The sequence below is a fragment of the Pyxicephalus adspersus genome, chromosome 4 (assembly GCF_032062135.1).
Source record: "Pyxicephalus adspersus chromosome 4, UCB_Pads_2.0, whole genome shotgun sequence".
Classification (NCBI taxonomy): domain Eukaryota; kingdom Metazoa; phylum Chordata; class Amphibia; order Anura; family Pyxicephalidae; genus Pyxicephalus; species Pyxicephalus adspersus.
The window spans coordinates 119,230,433-119,250,839 of record NC_092861.1 but is presented as its reverse complement, the minus strand read 5'-3'; the positions used below and the strand labels follow the sequence as shown (position 1 = coordinate 119,250,839).

Below are 20,407 nucleotides of genomic sequence, written 5' to 3'. Positions count from 1 at the left end.
AAAACTAGCTGACTAGAAACATACTATAGAAACTTAATACAGCACCCATGTGCCACTATGCTGGAAATATGCAGATACATGTTTGCATCCAGGAAATGGGAAATATAAACCTGCTTTATTTTATATGATAAGGAGAACTAAAGTAACATATAATACATAATAAAAAGCACACAATTTTTGAGGCTGAAATTCGGCCAAAGATCTAATGAAAGGGCATTTGATACCTCATATTTTGGAAAACAATAAAATGTGTAGCCAATAGTCAAAATCTTTATATATATTTTGGATAAAGGTAATCCTTTAGGTTAATTTTTTTTAATTGTTGCCACTTCGGAATTCTCTTCACTTTTTGTCCTGAAGACTGCACAGAACATGAGTAGAAATATTTATGTATTAATATTTGTTTTGGAAAATTCCCTCTTACACAGCTGTTAGTAGGGCAAGGTTTAGACCTGTTGCAGGAACAAACATTCCCATGCAGCTCCTGGTGGTTGGAACCTTAGCAGCTGATTTTCCACCTGGTTTGCTGTGCTGGTTGTCATTTGACAGCAGCAGTCAGTAAGTGGTAATAAATTGCTCACCACTGTTCTATTTATTCTTTATTAGGCTACATGAGGTGAGACACGACATGTAGTAGTTTGCAGAAGCAGTAACTGCAGCACAATCTAACCCCTAATCTGAACAAAAGATAAAGCAAATATCCCACTGGAAATTTTTAATTTCCTGACTGCTCCATGTCAGCACACGACGTGTTAATCCCTTTCGACTCCATTCTCAGGACCTAACTAGATAAATGCAAGGCAGTCCATACCCCTAGCGTTCCTTCTTTTTTATTCCTGGGTACTCTCAGCACTGGTCTATTCACCTACCTGGCTGAAGTAAATCCACGGCTGTTCACCTTTCAGGTGAAGTCCCCCTGTATGGCTGCTAAAGGTCACCTTCGTGATCCCGCTGCTTGTCCCTTGCGGCATGGTATAGTGCTTAAAAAATTAAAGCAACAAATCCACACACTCTCCATCCGTGGCTCAGAGGTATCGTAATCTCTCTATATGTTTGGATCATCATGTGAATCCTGGAATTTGCTTAATGGATATGAGTGGGACACCTCAATTACAGCTTTATATCTTTTATGTATGCCATAGGATTCTTGTATGTGCAGCCATAGATACAATATTTTTCCTATTTCTATTTTATTTCCAAACTGGGTTATGCAGACTGATAAATGGTCCTGGTAAGCGAGTTCATACATTATTTCTATGGAGCCAGAGAGGTAACAGATGCATGTAATAGCTGAGAAATCCTTTCTCCTTCAGATCAGACCTAAACTCTGGTACTGGTCTTTACTGCTGGTCAGTATTGTTTTGTTTGGACATCATTTAGCTGGAGTATATCTCCATATGAGGAACATGTTCATGTAAATATGCTGGTCTCCTGATTTTGGGAGCGCCATCTTTTCCACTGACAGCAATCTAGTGCCCCCATGACACTACCGGTATGTGTTAGAACATCTTTGGGCATAGTTGGATTTGATCACCATTTTGGTTTCTGGATATTTGCATTTGCAAATGCTATCCTACTATCAAAAATCCCTTGAAGAAGCGGTTGTATCCACAAAACAGGACTAACTAAATAAAATATTTTTGATAGTATTCTATTTTATTATGTACATTATGTGACATCTAAGGCCATTTTTGTTTGGGTCCCATGTTTTTATCATTTTTAATGGAGTGTTTATTATTGTTATTGCATATCAAATAAAAATAATGTTTTTTAACAGACTCACTTGCCAGCAATTTCCTGGCACTAGTACTTTGCTTTGTTTGATTTTTTGAAGAAGCTTATCTACTACATGTTGATTACCCCTTTCTTTTATTTTTTCTATTTTGCTATTCTTATTTTGGTTTATTTGTAAAAAATTGAATTTCAAATTACTGTTATTGTATACGCTTGCATAATTTCAATAAACACATAGAAAAAAACATAACAATTGTATCATCTATGTTCATTAATATGTCAATGCTTCAGCTAAACTGACTGTCACTGCAGTGTCATGACCTTGCATAGTCACAATCTTTTCAGCTTCATGTGGGCTGCTAGCATGTGTCAATCAAAGGGGGAAGACACTTCCCCCAGAGTGACGTCATGATACCAGAACCCACCCACTCTCCCATTGCAGGTCTGGGACTGCGAAAGGAGAGTGGGCAGGTTGTGTCCAGAGACAGAGACCGCCTGAGCCTGCGATTTGTATGGGGAACATGATCCACGGCTCTGGTTGGTGCGCCCCCCAGCGGGGTCCTACTTGTGATCCCACTGGGGGGTTCACCAGCCAGAGCCGCAGACCACCAAAATTTTCGCTCTCTTGCCTGTTCAGCAGGATTGCTATCCTGGGGATCACTGCACCCTGCTCACCAATCTTGCAGGTCCTTTGGAATCTGCTCCACCCGTTTGTTCCCAGAGAATGGCCTTGTTGAGATTCACTGACTACTGGAACCAACTCCACGCCTTACTTATGCACTCTGACCTGGAGGCCCTGAATACCAGATTTTATGCTTCTCATACAGTAGCCTTTTGTGAGGTAAGTGGGATGTGGTAAAGGTGTCTGACATAGACATTTTCACCAGTTTTGTGATACATGGGGACCATTGGGGACGCCAATGAACACACCCAGCTTCAATTTATGATACTCGATCGCAACTTTTCATAACTGTTCATACATGGCCAACTAAAAAAAGTTTGACCCAGAGATCCTGACTGCATGTTTGAAAGTTTTTTGTCAAGTGGTCCTTTAATTGGCAATACAGACTAGTAGTTATACAGACATGGTTATGGCATTGGCTTTTCTACCCTCAAAGGTTCATATAACCCTAAATGTTCTCTAAGTTTGGCTCAGGTTTGTTTTTGGGTTTGCAGAGGCCTATATATCACTAACTTTTAGTCTTCTCTGTGTGGTTGATTCTTTTTTCAGAACATACACCCACTAGCTTACCCCTGATCCCTGTTGAGGCTTGACTTTACATTTCTTAGCCAATCCCAAAGACTCTTTCAAATCCCTGGAGAACACAGGTGGCCTGAGTATTTCAAAAACTGTTAATCTTTAGGCACGCACAACCATTTCTTGGGTTCGAAAAGGAGGGAAATATCCAGTGAACAGCCATCCTCTGGGTGAAAATAACTTGTTCATGTCAGAGGTCAGGGAAGAACGGACAGAATGGTTCAAGGATAGGGGATAGAAAGGCAAAGTTAACTCCAATGGGCGCTTGTCATGCAGTGCGTCAACCGTTCGTCCTCCTTCTCCCCTCTCCACAGAATAGAACAGTGCTGTTCCTTCTCCAGTCAGTGAAAATGATCATGAAAGATTGTTTCAGCAACAGAAACCTAATGTCAGGGCACTGATAAAATAGTAAGTTAATTCTTTCACAAGACACATACACTTTATGCCAAGTTACGCTAACGGCAAATATGAATGCCACAATTTTCAAATTTCTTGCACTCCAGAAGCTAATGCTATCTGACAATAATGGGGTTGCCACTCATTTCAATAGTAACATATAGGAATCCAAATACATGTCTGTATTTAGAGAATTCTTCTTGCTTTTTATTATTTATACATTTATTTTAGGGGCAGGGTGTTACATTTTAACAAATTAAAAAAAAAAGTTCTAGTGGTGACAGTGTCCCAGCATTTTCTTTTAAAGTAAGGAAACATGTATATTTAGAAACGGTAAGGGCTTGCTGACTTACAAGCACCATATTTAGTTTTGAGGTTTTTCTCTAAGACAAACATGAAAGGGTGCAATGCTGGACTTGGCAGACATAATGAGCACAGGAAATGAACTTAAAATAAAAAAGCTAGGATGTAAATACTACATTAGAATTCCCTAGGGGCTTTTTAGTCATCAAATTTGGTACATATGAAATGAGGGAACGAAAACAAAGGAAATGCATAATTCTAAAGGACATTCCTCCTTATTTATTCTTTGAACAGACAGAGCATTTCTGTATATGATCACTAAACACTAACTGCACAGATAAATCTCAGCACCCTGGCAAAGGAAGAAATTAGGTTACCAAATGAAAGACTGAACAATGTACATGGATGCATGTGGTTTACTTTGGAAAAGGATAGAGAAGAATACAATCTCTTAGATTGTAAGCTCTTTTAGGCAGGGTCCTCTCCTCCTCCTATGTCATTGTTTGTATCACTTTGCCATTTGCAAACCCTATTTAATATACAGTGCGGCGTAATATGTTTGAACTATATAAATACAGCTTATTATTATTATTATTATTATTAATAATGATTATTATAATAATAAAAATAATAACAATATACCATTAAGCTTCTATAGTGTATTACAGTTTATAATTTGTTACGAATAACTAGATAGCATGATAAGCAAGACATAGTTGAAACTACTGACTCAATGCCAGACGGACCAAAAGAAACAGAACAGAGAACAGAGTTATTTACAGTCTGGTATGCGATCAAGCCAGGGTGTGAGTTTAATATGTACACTTTTAAAGTGCCACTACAGACAAGGTATTTATTCCTTGGACAAGGCTGGCATACTGTCAGATTTATTTTGTTTTTTTAGTGTGGTCCAGTATTCAGGAATTCCTGTGCCTTCCTGTTCTGATGAAATTTGTCTCAAAAAACCAAGTAAGGAAATATCCAATGAAGACATCAATCAGACAATAATAAATAAGATAGTTCAGTTTATTGATAATGATGGTCCTTGAGGAGATATGTATATGTGGGGGTCTTCTGACATTGGATAGTACACACCAGTGTTTTCAACAGATTAGATTTTAGATTCAATAAAAACACTGAATATAACATTAGTCTATTAAAACTAAGGCATTCCTGATTGACTTTTCATCAACATATTCATATAACAATAATCAGTTTAACTTCAATCATTAACAAAAAGTTTGAAGCACTAAAAACAACAGCGACTAAAATAAAGCAGCCAAAATTAACTGTGGGACTATGCAACCCAACCCTCTTCGATAAATGAAGCAATAATTTACTACAGGGCTCCTTTTGCACAGACATAAATGTGCACACATAAGGACACAGCGCTGCCGGATCTGCTGATTGTTTGGATTTGCATTAACCTGTCAAAGCCTGAGGTAGAGGAGTAAAGCAGCACTTGATCAGAATGTTCTATGGGTGCACATAACTCATGCTAGGTAGGATTTAGGAGATTTCAATGAATAACTCTTAAACCACAGAATAGCTATTTTTACATTGCAAACATTTTGTAAGTTTGTAATTTATTCATTGGGCTAAAAAGTTAAATGGTAAGTATAGGAATAGTAGATTATCGTGTGTGTGTTTCCCATTTAAATTACTCCTTACTTTATGTCCTGATAACAACCAGACCTCAGATAGAAAAAAATAAAATTGACTAAAGTACTAATTCTTGCCTATTCTATACAAACTACATAAAATGTGGTGGCTGTAGTTAAACTTGGCACATTGAGGGATAAGGTTCAAGTCTTTGTGCACGGTTAGCATTAGCAGACCTGCTGTTTTAGTGCATTTTTGGAAACTTTACCTTGGGTATGTAAAGATTTTTTGGTAACAGTAAATATGTCAGTGTAAATAGCATACAATAAACACATTCATTTATCTAATTTTCCCCAATCACACAATCTATCTAAAGGATTGTCAGCTCTTTTACTGGAATCTTTAGGATTGGTTATCCAATAAAACTCCAGATCACTGTACTGTATAGAAGAAAGAGAAGGATATATATATATATATATGTATGTAACCTTTATAGACTAGTTCCTTGAGACTGCGCTGAAGCCTTACTAGGTCAGAAAATTTTACTTGAACAAGGAATTAGTACCTGGCCACAAAATATCTTACACTCCTACATGTATGGGGATTTCCACATTTTCAGAACTGTGTATATTACATTGTCTTCCTGTTTACATATAAATTTCTCCTGTCAATTCTACAGATTTATAAAAAGTATAAGCTACATAGCTGGTTACAATATAACTGTATTTTATTACATTGTATTATAATATATATATATATATATACAGATAGATAGATAGATAGATAGATAGATAGATAGATAGATATTTTTTTTAAAAACTATGATTTAAAATTTTCCTGGAGCCCCCTGGCAGCTTATCTCTTATTGCTGACGTCTGGTCCATTCAGGAAAGTACCTCAACTCAGACAGCTATTACAAAGTGCTCACATCAGGCAGAAGAATCCAACCAGTACCAGAATCCAACCAGGCAGGAACAACAACAAATGGGATTTTGATATTTTTTATTATTAATGTCAGCAGTTAGTAAGTCTGGGATGGGAAGTTTAAGTGAGGGGATGGACATATCAGTTTGACCAGAAATCGGCCTTAAAACAACACTGTCATGGTGGAGATGCTGTCAGTCATTAAGTTCAGACTTGTTGGAACGCATACACACCTAGTGTGTGCCTACTGGTAAAGCTGAATATCAAGACACTTTAAGCCCAACTCCAGCATGTCTGGTAGTGTCAAAGTCTGCTCATCCATCCAGTTAGGTGTAGGGTCTGGTCATTACAGTGATGCACCAATAGGGGGGTTTATGGGTTTTATTGATAAACATAGCCACACTAATGGGAAAATACTAAACATTAGGTTAGGTTTGGAAGCAAATTGCACGCAATAATATATCAACATTTTAAACATAATTATTAGAAATCATATTTTACTTATGTAGGATAAATACATTTTAAAATTGGTTCCTTATTTACAGAAACCTATGTTAATAAAAATATATGTATATGCTATGATCAAGTACAAGTCAGCGCTACTGCTTAGTCAATAGTTGAAATTTGTATATAAATATTGTATTATAGAACTTACCAGTTGTAAATTTCTTAATTATTCTTAGATACTGACAAAGTAGCTCTACTTTTTCAAGACAGTTGACTTTACAATCCATAGTTCCTGGAAAAGAACATTTTTTGTCGTAAAAATTTTGTTTGATAAAACCAAATATTTTCTTTAGTAATACTCGTGACTGCAGATTTTCTATTTTCTTCATTTTTTGGTTGAAAAAACATTGTTTTGAAACTAAAAATATTACAAATACTGTAATTGTTTGAATACTGCAAACCTTTTGTATACAATTGAAATAAGAAGTTTACATATTCTCTAAGTATTTTGTACATATAAACTTTGAGAATTGTTTGTTCAGATAAATGGAGGGTCTGGTAGAAAGCATTTTTGCATGATTAAGAATGTCACTGCAGGTTGAAGTTTTTTTTATGTTGCTTTAACGTAGCTTTACTGGTTTAGCAGTACTGAGCCTATTTAATAAATGAAAAATATTGATGGAAGGCCAGAATATTATAGGAACCAATCAGTAATCCTAAAGAGGAACTAAACTCAAAATATGACAATACACAAAAAATACACTTACCTTCCATCCTGAAGGCAGTTCGATCCATCCACAGGTCTCTTCCATCGGGTCCCGCGTTGTCCCAGCATCCGCCTTCATGCCGCTGTTCCAGGCGCCGCCATCTTTGCCTTCTTTTCCGGGTTCTTCTTCCTAGGTCACCTGACCCAGGTGCGAGATTGGGTGTCATAGGGTACCACACACGGAGCACCCAAGAGCCTCTCTGGATGCTTGATGTAGGTATCCCAGGGGGCTTTGCACTCCTATTCATTCTCGATTGCCTAGGCCTAGGGTCGGCAAACTCTGGCCTAGCCAGTAGTCCATTCTGGCCTAAGGCTCCCCTGGTCGATTTGCCTAATCCCGGCCGGTAGGGGTCGGCCACCTGCGGCTCCGGAGCATTGCAGTGGAGAGGGATTTCCTTTCAGGGACGGTCCTGGTGGGGGGCGGAGCCATCAGTGCGGGACTTGAGAGAGAGTCTGGCCTAGTGTGCCTTCTTGACCTCCTAAAATGGCCTAGTAGCCAAAAAAGTTTGCTGACCCCCGGCCTAGGCTATTGAGAATAAGGGGGCGGTGCTGCACCCTTTTTTTAAAAAAAAGGGAGTTGCACCTAAAAAAGAAACAAACAACAGAATTTTTACTTTACAATAAAGGGTTGTCTTCCCTTTTATGTAAAGTGAAAATCATGAGTTTAGGTATGCTTAATTTAATTTATTTTCAACACTTTTATTGGTAAAGAAAAACCTAATGGATTACTATTGGCTACTATATTTCCATATCAATATTATGATCTAATATGTTTGTGGATAAATATAGGCCTGGACCTTAAAAAAAGGAAAATAATAAGTGAAGGGGTATATTAGGGGATGTTAAGAAGAGACAGGTGAAGAGGGGTTAAAGGAAAGTATTTAGGGTTATGGTAAGGTCAGTGAGTTTATTGGTGAGGATGAGACCAGGAGATGGGGGTTCAAAATGGGGACAGAGTGGAAAAAAAGAAGACACTACAAGATTTGCAGGAGAAGAGAAAGCTTCCCGCTCTTCCACTGCTAGACATGTGGTTTTGGCTGGATTGTTTGGTCAGTGTAAAGGATTAAAAAGCGACAAAACAAATACTGTTTAGTAAGTATGTAGTAGGAAAGACGATCTTAACTATATTTTAGTTCATGCTTCAGGTTCACGATTGCTACAAATTCAGTGTAGCACCTAGCACCCAAATATCAAATATAAACTGTAGAGAAAAAAATATTAAATACTAACAAAAATGAATATTAATGCTCCCCAATTCAATTCAAAACTCAATGTGAAGTTAGGTCTTAATAACCAACCAATACAAAATCCCCAATGCATAAAAAGGCCTTGCAAAGAAACAACTGGAGTTGGCGAATATACTTTCAAGGGTTCGAACAACAAAAAGTCGTTTACTTCTTTTGACTTTGTGGATAACAATTTTATAACTTGAGGATCCCTTCGTTAAAAACGATTTACATATTCTCCTGTGTTCTTGTTCAGACTTGTCCCACCCTGAGGTCTAATTTAGGATCTCCCTTTACAAGACAGCCTGTCCCTTTCAGTAAAGGATGAACACACCACTTCTCTTTATCTTGTATGGCTGAGAATGCATAGGGAAATCTTATTTTCTAGTTTCTATGACTAAATGGATATATCTCTTGTTAGTTTGCATCCATGACAAGACGATAAATGTATGTTGTTATCTATATAGTTGATGAGGAATCGATCATTTAATCCCTGGCCTGATAACAAATTTGTTAGGAGAGCATCTGGCTGAGGACTCTGTGCTGTGTGCCATCACAATATAAAACACTGTTTGTTCTGTCCAGAGATTTGCAGCAGCCAGGAAAACTAAGATACCAGCAGCCCCTGCTTCCCTTTAGCCATGCAGCCTGATGGATTTATGGCATCCCCAGCATCCATTGTTAGGCTGTGCACAGCTAAAGGGGATTCTAGAGGCTGATCAGCTCCTGACTCAGTCCTGCACTGTTAATGGCTGCTGGGACTTTAAAGTCTCTCTGCTCGCAGTCCTGGGGGCAACCGAGTGCTGGGAGATACAACCAGTCTCCCGAGGCTGAGCAGGGGCTGCTATAGGTGAAGACTGTGTCATTGGATTGGTGGACTGGTGTCTGGAGAATACTGGTACTGACCAGGGACTTACAGGTTTATTGGTGAAACGTGTTACCATATTGGGTTCAACTTATTAAGTGACCTATGAAACTGTAAAACATAGCTGGTGTAAGATAAAGACTGGTAACTTTTTGATTAATATGTCTTGTCTGTTCAAGCTTTTGTGTATTAGTATTTTGGGCATATCTATTTTTTATGTGATTTATTATTAAAAAAAGTCCTGATTTTACCAGTTAATATTTTGTTAAAAACATTTTTATTTAAAATAATCATTAGGGAGCATTCCTTCATATGCCAAAGAAACAACATTTTTCCTGCTTACATTTTAAAACTCTGATGTTGCAAGGTTAAAAAAGTGCATATATGCACACTTTCAAAACTGTAAAAATAAATTTTCTAAAGGTGTTGAGAAGTTTCAATTTAAAAATGTGTGAATATTTATTTCTATTATCCAATCATGTAAAAAACAAATATCTGTTAACTTTAAATACCTAATAATATGTGGATGCTTTTAACACATGAGTAGATATCCACAGTTTTTTTGAGTGAAGATTTTCGATTCTTAAAAAAAGTAAATCATCTTGTAAGCATCTTGTATGCAGAGGTCACAGGATTTTTACACCTCACTTTCTAAATGTCCATATGTTCCAATTTGAATAAGGGACATAGCACTTTGACTACTCCTAGGAATTACTAACAGCTAAATTTGTTTACCAAGTGGCTGATAAAAGAGCAGGAAAGTGAAAGGATTAGGGTAGGGTAGAACTCTCATAATACACACCCAGTTCCTGGCAAAGAAGAAAAATGTAGATCCTACATCCTACATGTAGATCCACACTTCTTGTCAAGGGATAATCACATCACAAAGTCCCCGTGTTAAGGACATCCGACATATGCACGACTCCTAGATACGAACGGGGCTCTCTTGTGTGCAGGGCAGAGGCTTGGAGGGGGTGGTTTGCATGACTTGCAGAAGAAATCTTTTGCTAAACACAGCTGGGGTTGTGGGTGATCTTAAGAGCTGGGTTGAGCTGTATCATCTTGTAACTCTTTAATGACCAAGACAAACTCTGCAGTTTGCTCCAGAAGTTATTGAATGTCTAGGCTCCATATAGTTTTTTTTATTGTATTGCTTTGTTTGTGATTAACTCACAGTGAGGATTTTTTACAGTAACTACCACCACGCTGCCTAATAATATATTGAGACAAACATCTGTCCTAATTGCATATATTAAAGTAATGTACCTGTTCCGACTTACATACAAAATCAACTTAGGAACAAACCTACAGTCCCTATCACATACATAACCTAGGGACTACCTGTATAAAATGGTATATGGATAATATTAAATAAAGATGGAGTGTTTGCAAAACATATGTAAAAACTCATGTGTGATATATTTTTAGTTATTTATTAGCATGTTAGTTTTTTTAAAGTTATCATGTAAATGTACCTGTTTGCACAGGTCAATTTACACCTGCACATGAAAACCTATAAATATGGTGATACCTCTAGCTACAAGCAGAAAAAAAATGGAATTTAATTGATTGATGTATAGGCATCCCACTATTGTTTTCATATTTTTTCTGAGATTAATTGCAGTTCATTTAAACAATACTGTCCCAGACACATCATTACGGTATGTGCATCAATTTTTACTTTGCCTTTTTTAACCCAATTGCATTTCTCTGAAGTGATGGAGCAGACATCGAGAACAAAAACAAATGTTATCATGTATGACAACAGAGCTCATCTTTTCTTTAGAGCCAGCAGTGCTTTCTATTCAGGAAGCTGCTACACAGTGGTGTACTGAGAATATGAAACACAATATATTTACACCAGAGTGATCAAAGCCACAAACATTTTACTGTAAAATGACAAAACGATATTTACCGTATATCTGGCAGCTGTACTTGGTTCCATGCACTGCTAGTCCTTGATTTAAAACAAACTGCACAAGTACCCAGATATACAGCAATGGCATGATTAGAAAATGAGTGTAAATATATTATTAGCAGAGACTCTGCAGCTTGAGTAGGTCAATGCCTTTCCAGTGACTAAGACTGAGATTAGTGAAAAGGCAGAGGAACAGTAACCACAGTTAATGGAAAAAATGCACAATAGTTACTTCGAAGGAAGACAGAGGGATGAAGCCTACTCACATCCTACCTAAAACACAACATTTAATCCTAATTTACATACATATATCAGATATAAAATACCAGCAAATATCACTAAATTTCCACCAAATTATAATAGAACCAGCAAGAGGCACACAACTCTAACTTCTTCGAGGACAGCAATGCTACCATCATGAATTCATGGAATCTGGTCACGTTCTCAGTAGATACTACCTTGTTACAATATCTGCCGGGCCTGCAAGATGAGCACACATGTTTTACAGAGTTATAATTGCCAGGATTTGTAAGGTAAATGTGTACTATTTCACAGAAAATTCAAACTTTTCATTTTCTCTTTTCATAGTGATCAAATAATATGTTTTTATGTGTCAAAATTTTATATGATAAACAATAAGGCATAAACAATAAAATGTTCGAATCTTGTTTACATGATTGAATAATAATCTTTCCCTGTAGGTGTTGTGGTGTTTGCTTCATTTTTTTGAACACACAGATGTTTGAGTTTCATATTAACTAAAACCTAAAGGTGACAACCATACAGATAAGAATCATCAGCGATACACAGAACATGCATATACATATATAAAGCTATGCCTACAGATTATTACTGACTGTTTAATATCTAAGTTTTTTAAGCCTTTTTAAATATAAATGTTTGTTGTAACACATGAATATATGAAAGGATATATTTCATTTGTGGCTTGAATTTTATTTTACATACTATTTATTCAGTAAATTCTTCCCTGTCACTTTCTACCACAACTCTTCAAATGACTGTTTCTGCTTCAGCTATAATGACAGAGTATAAAAGCCCAACAAAAAATTCTCAGTAAAAGTGATATACAACGCTGCGCGTGAACAGATATTTAAACAATAGGTATGTTTGAAGTACGTACTAAGAGGCTTTACAAATGTAATAAAATAGACTAAAGTAATCTGTTCACTTTTTCAAGCAGACAAGAGGGAAATAATAAACAGATTAATATTTTGTTTCCTGCATTAATATATGCAGGAATACCTTTTGTATTACAGATTTATTCTAAAATATATCATTTATAAATGATTTTTGAAGCTTTTTTTATATTTTTAAAATATTTGTAATTAATAATTGTACACAAAATAATCAGTAATCTCAATTATATTTATCCTGAATTTGGTAATTCTTAAGTAATTTTGTACAATTCTCAATTTAAATATGGAAGGTACGATTTCCAAATATAATTTTTTCTATCTTTTAAAATTACAACCCAAACATCCCACAAAACGAAAACAGGACCATGTAAATGTGTATGATAAGAGTTGAACACATTTCTACTGTTTCTCTCTGTAAAATCAAATTTCCTTTTAATAAAGTTTAAATATTTAAATAACATACTTCATAACAAAATAATAAAAAAAATACTAAGGTAATTTCATGGAAACTAAGAATACACCCTAAAAATGAATATATAATGAATATATAATTTTGTTTTATGATTTGCTCTTGAAATTTACAGACAGACAAACAACTTGTTTGTTCTTTAGTTATGTTCAAAGAGTCTAGGGATCATTGGGATCATATCTAAAACAATACTAGCATTCTCTGTGGTATGTTTGCCTCAGAAAGCGGTGTTTTCTATTATCTGCATGTAACACGTTCCACCAGCAATAAACAGAGATTGCCGTAACATTCCTTTATTCCTCCAGGCTCCAGTTAAAAAAAAAAAAAGCATGATTACGAGCATGAGTTTACATTTATATGCAATAATAAATCATTTTTGCTGTAAATATTTGACAATTATTAGCCAACTATATGGTTAAAAATAACGTATCTAGCCGATAAAGCTGTCCTTGGTTTGACGTTTAAATTCACACAGACATTGAAGGAACCTCCATGCAAATGAGTAAGAAACTATGTACACTGTTATTGTTGCACTGACTCAGATACAATACGTTGAGCTGTAATGTTTTTGTAATCACCCTGTGTGGTTTTGGTATTGCCATCTAAAATTTCGATTCTAGTGATTCAATGAGCTTGACTTTAGGATACGCACCGGCAAAAATGTTGTTTTACTGGAACACAATAGCAGAAAGCGCTTGAAAAATACCTTTATGGTTTTCAGGAGGGGTAGCAATTGTAAGAGTTTTTTTTAAAAGTGTTTTAGGATCTATGAGGATATTACAATGGTGGTGTAATGGCCACACATCAAGTTATTTATTTAAAGCATTCTACCTCTTTTATGACATTGATCAATTTAGATCATATTTTTTGTGAAATAGAAAATGAAAGATAATTTGGTTGGCAAAACAGATACTTATTCCATACAATAGTGTCAATTGCTAAAGCAAACTTATACATGGAATAACTATTGGAATTGTTTTGTTTTTTTTTGTTTTTGTTTTTTTATTGGTAGTCCATTACAACAGGTGCCTGAATATATAAATTCACATAACCCTACAGCCCTAAATACCAGGCCCCCAAGTATTTAGAAAATACTGGCTAGTGCTGTGAATTTTACTCATTACCTTGCCATGCTTGCCTAGCACTTTGATATAATAGATCACTGAATTGTCACATTTAGGCAGGAGAGGTAACAGAAAGAAGCCCAGTGCTAAGGCGCTGGTACAAAAGACCAAAATATGTATGCATTTTCCTGTAATGTAGTTAGCTAAGAGTTCATACTTTCAGACCTAGAACAGATACATTATAAAACTATTCAACAATGCCATAACAAATATGTCCAGTGCCACTACCAGCCTAGCTAAATCCAGTTCATTGGAGAGAAACTTAATCCATAAAACCACTCAGAAGTCAAAAGTGACTTACAGCAAAACTTTCATAATATTTATCAGTGTTTTATTTAAAGTCATTTTTTTGTGGTATTCATGAGCACGGGCTTTAGCTCCTGAACCCTTAGTTGGGGAGAATTTAAATGTTCAGAAACACATGGCTGGACGTTTTCTTGTACAGGTAGTCCGCCGGTTACATACGAGATAGGAACTGTAGTTTGCTCTTAAGTTGAATTTGTATGCAAGTCGGAACAGGTACATTATTTTAATAAATGCAATTTGGACAGATGTTTGTCTTAACATATTATTAGGCAACATGGTGTCAGTTACTCTATAAAATCCTCACTGTGAGTTAATCACAAAACAAAAAAACCTTTATGGAGCCTAGACATTCATTAACTTCTGGAGCAAGCTGTTCTTTGATATGCAAAAATAAACAACTGCAGAGTTTGTCTTGGTCATTAGAAAGTTACAAGATGTTACAGCAAAACTTCTTCTGCAAGCCATTCGAAACACCCCCTCCAAGCCAGGGACTCCCTCCTTAACTAAGGGACTACCTGTGTAGGAAAACTGTTTAGGCAATCTGCAAGCTTGCAATAAAATAATAGCTGGAAATCCTACTGTGAGTTTCCTCATTCAGGCACTTGCTGTTTTAGAGTGACAACAATCTGTCTTCTAATTTTTTTTATAACATATACTGTATCACACATCAATAGTCCACTGTTTTCCCCATTTTAACAACAGTGCTTAGATATAGAAAAGGTTGAAATCAAGTACTTGAAGTATTTAAAAATACATTAAAAAAAAAAGTGTTTTTAGCAAACTAAATGTCATGTTATAGTTTGTCTAACTTAACTTTTTATTTTTACAGTTATACTATAAATAATATTTTAGTGCACACTTAATTTTTTTTCTGCTATAGTTACTTTATTATTTTGTCACTAAAGAACTATATGTACAACCACTTTTTACTTTAGCTTTCTTGCACTGGAGTCCTGTCTTAATACCTCAATAGCATCCTATATGCAGACAACAAAGTAATTTGGTCGTATATAAAATGATAAAGTCAATTTTCTTATGAATGTCTCCCCCAAGAGGCATTAAAGTGTCATTGAACAGTAAAAAATGAAAATGGATGTGTCATAAAACTTGTTTTTAAATAAATAAAACAAATACCAAAATGTATTCACTCAATCTTTACAATACTCTAAACCTCCTTTATATTAAAAAAAAATCTTCATTTTCAACAAACAAAGTAATGCATGTCAATAACATGCTATCACATATCAGTTTACCTGCGACCAACTGTAACGAATAACATTTATGATAGACTATAAAAAAAATGTCAGGGAAATGACAAAAAGCCTCAATACAGGTAAACATGTTTGCATTTATTTGGGGAAGTTTGTGCTTTTTAGATTTGCTTCTTCTGCATTTGGTATACTCAAAGCCCCAAAACATTACTAGGGAAAGGTCAAGGGAAACCAAAAAGGTTTATACAGATCTTTTATCTTGAAGTTCACATAACCAGGCTGGAAGGAAGTGTAATATGGCAGTCTCATCTTATCTTGTTAAACACAGCACATAATTTGCACATAAAAGTGCATATAACTTTTTTATATAGGCAGAAATACACCCCCCAAATTTGTCAGAGGAAGAAAATGCAGCAATGCATATCGTTTGGGGACATTACTGAGGTTTTATCTATAATCTGAACTGTTTGCTATGGGGATTTCCATTGTTCCCACCCACTATAAAATTAAACATGTTCCACCTCTATTAAGTCAAACGGATATACTAAAGCTGTTTGTCATTTTGTTTCATATATAAGATGATTAAATGAGTAGCAAATTAATCTGTGCATTATACCACCCAAATCATAGCTACTTGTCAGATCAGGAGATCCTAGGTAAAAATAGTTACAAGCAATATACCTTACTACAGTTCTATGTATAATAACCAACTGCTATAAATGCTTTGTTTTCCAATTTGGTTATCCTTTGTGGCATGTTAGTGATGCTGCTTTTCACAAACACTTCTTTTTCTAGATGCATACTTCTCAATGAAAGCTACATAGTATTTTTCAGGTGATAAACGTAAAACATGACTATGTAATGTGTAAAAAAGACTGCCATAAATGATGTACAAAGACAGTTTAATGCACATGATAAACATCCACAAAAATGGGGCCATGTCATTCATCTGTACAACCAGAGGCTTTATTGTATGACTTTGTGCCTCTTGAGCTGTTAATAAACCTGCAATCAAGCCGAGGAGCTGCTTTTACTTGAAGATTTAATCCGTGTGTTTTTTAAAGTACAACACTGTTTTAGAAATGTATTACAGGGGGGAAGGTAGACTTACAGGTAAGAAGAAGACTCTAGGCCATTTAGTACCTGAGCTCCAGCTCTCAAAGTGGCGAATCCTTTCCATCCACTGCTCACACTCAAGTCTTCTGCTAAACCTTGCTCAGGAGATCACCTAATGGCAGGTCATACACTCAATACACAAGTTACACTCATACTCACCTCACTTTGCTACTCACTTACCTGTCCTCGTTCCATTGTGGGCATAGCCATCTTCCTTTTTCTCTTCCTGGTTTGATCTTCCGCCATCTTGATTCGCAGGGCATGCATACAGGAGTAAATTTAGTCCTGGCATCCTACTAGCGCATGCAACAGCTCAAAGAGCATTTTTTTAAGACAGTGATTCAGTAAGTATGTGTATTTTGCAGAAGGGACATCATTTGTCCCTTTCTGCAATAAAGACCTACCTGATTGTTAATTTTCAAAGCGCTTTATACACTTTTTTATGCTCTCGTAAAGAAGTAATGTCAAACATGTTGAAAGCTGAATTACAAAATTATGATCCATATATGATTCAGTTTATGTAAAACATATGGTCCTCAACAGCAGTTAACAAGTGGATGTACCATCCCCCACTCCATCTGTTGCTAGTGCTGATTCTTAATTGAATAATATTGGATGTATTTATACAACAAATATATAATTTCACATTCTGTTCTTTCATAAGTTTTTTTTTCTCAGTACCTTCAAAGTCCTTTTCAATTTTTTTAAGAATTCATAGGTATCTCCAAACATCTTTTAATTACCAAAGAAATGGTAATCAAAGACTCTGAGGGCAGTTACGTATTGGTTTCAGGCTCCTTAAGTGAGTTGTTTAGTTGATTATGCTCCCACATCTGGACAATTCTTTTTTTTTTCATTTATTGTTTTGCTAATCATTCCCAATCAATGATTAATCAATCATTTGATTATGATGGGAGACTCCAATCTAGCATAGGAACAAACCTTAGAAAAATAATCTTACCCCACATTTAGGTTTGTAAATGGCCTCTCTACTCCCTCAACATAATTTAGTTGATGTCTGGAAGGAGATAAATCCACACTTAATTTTTGGTGGTTCACCATCAGTATTGTAGAATAGATCATGCCTTTCTGCCAGTCTCTAACACAACACATTCCAAGCATTTAAAAAAATGTAATCTGGCAGGTAAGGTTATTTTATTGTAAAAGGGATACCATCTGTCTGTTCCGCAATAAAAGACTTGTCTAGTGTCAGAATTTAGTTCTTTGAAATGATTATCTAAATTCCAGAATTTATGAAGTACTTTACCTAACTACCATAAAGTATAGTTTTTATTGTGACAAACTTAAAAAAAAATAGCAAATGATATGCAACCCAAAAAAAGAAGCCAGGAGTAGTGCCTGGTCACACTTCCGCTAGGAGGTGTCATAGCATGCACACTGCAAAATCTAGGCTATGGTGTGAAGTAAACTGTTGGTGTATATAGCAAGTTGTCAGTAACCCCCTATGACGTCCCCTGACGTCTGTGTGACAGGGCAAGAGGACCAAAATGCGCATACATGAGAGTGGAAATTGTTTTTTTACATTGCAGGGAGAAGTCAAAGGAGCAGCTCGAAAGCTTGACGTATGTATCCCAGGAGGCTCTAGGCTTCCCATTCAGTCGGCCTGCCTTTCTTTTTTAAAAAAAGAAAACTGTATTTAGAAAAAAACAAACCTGTTTTTGCTTTATATAAAGATGTTATCTACCCTTTTATATAAAGTAAAAAAATGTGGTGATAGGTCTGTTTTAAACAGGATTTTAGTGATTTGGTTTGTATAATCTTTAATATGCCAGGACCTGTGAGAACCTGTGTCCCGTCCTGTCCTGGTAACAGAAAAGGGAAAGCATACCCCCAACAACAATATTCAAAAATAAATGACATTATTATGTACATCCTATATACAAACTAACTAGCCTTTTATACAATGACAAATAATCTATTATTATTACTATTGTTATTAATAATAAAAAAATAGATAAATATAGCTTGCTACTAAATTGTAAAGGATTATCTTGTGCTATAAATATTTATCTTGTCTCTTTATTTGCAGCATGGATGACTTATGTAAGATGAACTGGTCTGCAGTGGTAACTCCCCGCACACACAGTCTGTTTCAGTTTCATAGTATTGCCGATTTAATCATAAATTCATTCCACCCACAAGTGATTTAAGTTTCTCCTACACACACTATAGTGACAGTGCAGGTTTATGCCGCAATCTTGCCTATGTATGTATGCATGTAATCCTTTCAATTAATATGTTGGATTTTAATATATACATTATTATTTGTCCCCTCCCACTGTCAGGAGATGAATGAGCTGGAAAGCCTGATTTAATCCGAAAGTATAACCACTTTTTTTTTCCATATCTACAGGAGATTCGACATTAAAATCAACAAATAAATTCAACTTTAACTACTTCAACACTCACTCTTTAATTCCTAATTGACCCTACATCCAATAACAATCTACATGGAATACAGACTAATAAATTTATATGATATGGACATTTTCATTAGGTCACTGTCAAAAATACAAACTACAGATTACAAGACGATGTATATGGGATTCAGAGTGGGTAAATTACAACAATGCTGAATCTAGCTCGGTACTAATAATATAAGCATTGAACGTATCTCCCAGGATTACAATGGCTTCAGTTACTACATCACCATACAAACATAATAGTAAATAGTACATTTTTTGTCAAATTGACAATTGGACAGTTTGCTGGCAATATCATTGAGTTGATAAGTCACTCTATAACAGGAAAACGTTTGTGGCAGGATCAGAAAGTATTATCGTAACAAAATCTGCAAATTACCAAATACTGAAAATTAAAAATTACATTTTCAGTTGCATATGTTGAAACTCATATGGGTTTTTAGTAATTGGTTTTATGAATATTTTATTATTAACAAAGAACACAATAAATGTGTTACAGCAACATGCCAAAATGCCAAATTAAAATTTAATAAAGGATACCTCCATGACAGTGTTTGCAAATTGTGAGCTATCTAATAATCATGCAAAGAGTATCAATTGACTTATGAGAGGTTTGTGAACCTGTATGACATAAAGATTGGGGAGTGGGGCCTTCTCTCATTATTCAATGTATGTTCTTTAGAGATAGGCACAGCAATAGATAGAATTAAATTATGCAACGTAAAGCTGTAAAAATGTGTAGAGAGCAAATTATAGAGCTATACTTGCTGGCTATTCTGATACATAATAAATATTTATATTCAATATTTCATATTTAACCAACTAATAATAGTTACATAACATTTTGAATTTTTTCCTCCACCATTCACCAGGAATAAAGACTGAAAGCCCTATAAAAGCCTCAAGTTAGTCGTGAAGCCGAGTCACCTTTCCCCATCAGTACAAAAACATGGATCCATGCTCCTGATAACGGGGGGCAAACCTGATGCCTGGCCCATCATGTGAGAAGACCAGGTTTGCATTATCCACCTGGGCGTTACACTGATGTCTAGATTTCTGTTCCAAAAGCGTTACACTGTTTTTCATGAAATTTTTTTTTTTAAATTGTAGACCTGTAACTTACAGAAATATGTCCGAACAG

The 20,407-nt window shown here is 35.6% G+C and overlaps 1 long non-coding RNA gene across 15 annotated transcripts in view; it reads right to left on the bottom strand.

The window, feature by feature from the left end:
* Positions 1 to 20,407, bottom strand: part of LOC140329280 (uncharacterized) — a 293,563-nt gene that overhangs the window by 199,151 nt on the left and 74,005 nt on the right. For 14 of the 15 annotated variants that reach the window (XR_011920458.1, XR_011920459.1, XR_011920454.1 and 11 more), the window contains one exon: positions 6,873 to 6,956. The exons of the other annotated variant lie outside the window; for it this stretch is intronic. This is a non-coding gene — a long non-coding RNA (uncharacterized lncRNA). The remainder of the gene's footprint in view (positions 1 to 6,872; positions 6,957 to 20,407) is intronic. 15 annotated transcript variants of the gene reach the window in all.